Raw genomic sequence first — 3599 nt, 5'->3', positions numbered from 1 at the left:
CTTCCATTTTCTAAGATGGCAACTATCATAGTGTAAGTAACTATTCGTATCGACCTCCTTAATAAAGGTTTTTGTATGAATTTCAGGACCCTTACTTTCCAGAACTAGATCCAAATAGAAATGGAAAGAGGATACCCTGACCCTATTATCTCAGAAGCACTAATAAAAACTAATAATGTAGATAGAAGAGAGATGTTGGTTTATAAGAATAGAAAACAGGAAGGATATAAAACATTAGTTCCCTTCATTACGGAATATAGTCAAGATGAAAGGAAGATAAAATCTGTCTTGAATAAATACTGGAGTTTAATTTGTATGGACCCAATTTTAGGTCCGGTAGTTCCGTTGAAACCGGATGTCATCTTCAAGAAAACTAGGAATTTAAAATCCTTATTAGCACCCAGTTTACTTAAAGAGGAAAAGGGTAATAAGACTACATTTCTCAATAATCTGGGGAAAGGTTCCTTCAAATGCAACAATTGTAATATGTGCAAATTTGTTTCTCCTTTGAATAAAGTCTTTTATGATTCATTGCACCAGAAGGAATATAAAGTGAAAGATCGTATAACCTGCCTTACTACGTCAGTCATTTACCAACTAGAATGCCCTTGTGGAAAAGTCTATATTGGTAAAACTAAGAGGGCCCTTAAGATACGTCTTCAGGAGCATGTGAGGGCGATTAGAAATAGATCAGATTTACATACAGTATCCAGACATTTTATTTCCTGTCAGAATGCTGACCCTAGTGGTCTCAAGTTTAAAGGTATTGAACATGTGGTGTTGGGTGCACGAGGTGGAGATTTGGCTAAAAAACTCACCTGTAGAGAGATGTATTGGGTGTATAAACTGGACACCTTGGCACCTAGAGGCCTAAATGAAGCATTCGAAATGGCTTCATTTTTGATGTAATTATGTACTGATTTGTATACTAATGCCGGTTTTTCTTTTTAGGTATATTTTCTCTTCCCTTTAGGTGGTTCATATGGAACTCTAATATGGGGTTCTGTAGTGCCATTTTCGTGTATTGGTAGGGTCTACTGTCCCCCTTTCTTTAGCCTACTGCTGGGTGTTGATCATTTGCCTGTCTCTTTAAGGGGCGGTCTGTATGTTGCTAAATACTACATTGTTGTGTTCTGGGAATATTTAGAATTTTTATGTACTATGTGATAATGCTGACTAGTTAGCTGTATTCTGTATTAGATAGTATGACGCTATATTTTATTTATGTATGTATTATTAGTGTATTTATTTTTATGTTGTATGGCTTATTGAGGCATTGGACTAAGATCCAGTTCTTCTTATACTCATATTGCTGATGATGAACGGGATGTGATGTGATGGTACATAGTTTCTATCATATATATTCTGATAGACATTGGGCTTCCCCCTCTGATGTTATGTAAATATAAGTCTGTCTTTATATCTAAAATCGTTATACCGGAAGCGGAGTTCCGGATGTGACACATCGGGAGCTGGAGTTGTTGGGAATATCCCCTCCTGATGTCATCTAATATATAAAATCTATCTTCACACAAAACCGCCATACCGGAAGTGGAGTCCCGGATGTGACGTATCGGGAGTCGGAGGTTACCGCCCATACGCTAAGGTCATGTTCGCATTGGCTCCTATGTAAAAGGATTCAAGTATTTAGGAGCCCGCGATGATGCTAGATTCATTACTCCTTGATAAAGTCTTACCTACAAGACGAAACGCGTTGGAGAGGTTCTTGGTCCCTGTGCTCATTGCTGGATGATCTGAGGTGTCGCCGCCTGCTACCCTTCTCTTCCATGTTGTGCCAGTGGACAGATAAGCTTGTTTTATTGTGCTCTATGTACGGGCATTAATATTTTTTATGTGGTGCCATTAAATTTGTGGTATTTGAGACCAATTTGGTCTCCTTTTATACTGTGTCACACTATTGTGGATTTATTTGAGTCCGCAGATTGTCTTCCATTACTTGGTCTGTGATCGTGGAATCCTGCTATCCAAGTCTGAGGTGGATCCATATTATGGTCAGCCTGATTATTACATCTGCCTAATTTCATCACATATTTGGTACGGGACTATCTTATCGTTGGAGTCACCTGTATATTATATATCACTGATAATACACTATGTGTGGCGCCCCCTGTCTTTTTGTGTTTTATCTCTTAGGTGTAACACTTGCAGACAGGTGTTGATTGACTGGGGAGCTGCCTATTACATTGAGTATAAATTTTCTATATAATTCACTGTGTTCACTTTTACTAAGCGCTGGTTAGCTTAAAGAACTTTTTGGGTGTCATATATATATATATATTTATATATATATATATATACACACATATCCATATATATACACACAGTAAATAGTGGATAACTTGCGGAACTTTAACTTAAAAACTTGACTTTCGTTAAATCCGACTGCACATGCTCAGAAAGAAAGTGCATCCATATGCTCCTATACGCTCCTATGCAGCGTTGCTTGATTCTGGCTCTTACGCCCCACAGCAACTGGAGAGACGAGACAGGGATTGGAAGGGTAGGGCAAATGCATCCATAGCTCATAACTTTTTAAGTTGGGGAATTGGGATAAATGTGCATGCCCCGCAGTAAAAAGGGGTAATGGGTCCACATCTCAGGGGTGAGTCCAGCCCTCCAACATGCTGGACTGATTCCAGACCTCCTTGCCTCCCTTAAATGCACCCCTTTGATACCGCACGATACAGGTGCATTCAGCACCAGTTTTTCTAAGCACAGTCATGCAGAGCAGCAGTATCTCCCAACACTCCATTGAATGGGATACAATTGCCCAGCTTTTTATATGGAGTCATACTTCTTTATGTATATAGACGTATCTCTGTAACCATCATCATAAAATATCCATTGGCATTGTAGAGAGAGTGGTATTATAAAGAGGGTCTTTATGTATGACATTCTCACCAAACAATAGCAATAATTTACTATTATCTTTCATTGCCCATATTGTCAGGCTTGTATCGTTTGTTTTGTATACTGGGATTCTTATGTAGCCCCCTGGAGCTCCTTATACTCATGACATAGGTCTAACTCAGTCATCTTTATCCTAGGGTATGGTTATAGTATGGGCATGACTGAGCCGACAGGTATGCTGGCACCCTACAATTGCAATTGGCAATATGAATGGGCACCAGACCATATATTTCCTCCTACACAAGACTTAAATGAATAACAGTTCCTTTACTTTGCTTCTACATGTTCAGTCCGGATGACAGCACCTGGCTTACCTACATCACTGAACTCACACTACTCTTAAACGATTAATTGAAAACTATCTTTACGTAGAAGTTCTACTTCTCTTTCCTTGGCATCAGAAAGGACATTTAAGTGCTCTGATCCCACCACAATAGTGTAGCCTGCTTCAGAGATGGTTTCACTTATATTCATCACTCAGAGATGTCTCTGTTGAGACTTAGTTGCAGAGTGACTATTGCTGCATGTGTCACTGTCTACTTAAGTTATGGCAATCTCTCATTAACCTCCCACATTATATAGCATATTTTCACATGCTGATAACATAATATTAATAGTAGAAGAGAAAGGAGTGGAAAAACCACACCAGGTCGAAATAAATAATTGCT

This window comes from Mixophyes fleayi, chromosome 1 (assembly GCF_038048845.1).
Source record: "Mixophyes fleayi isolate aMixFle1 chromosome 1, aMixFle1.hap1, whole genome shotgun sequence".
In the NCBI taxonomy this organism is placed as follows: Eukaryota; Metazoa; Chordata; class Amphibia; order Anura; family Limnodynastidae; genus Mixophyes; species Mixophyes fleayi.
Note: the sequence above shows the minus strand (reverse complement) of the source record.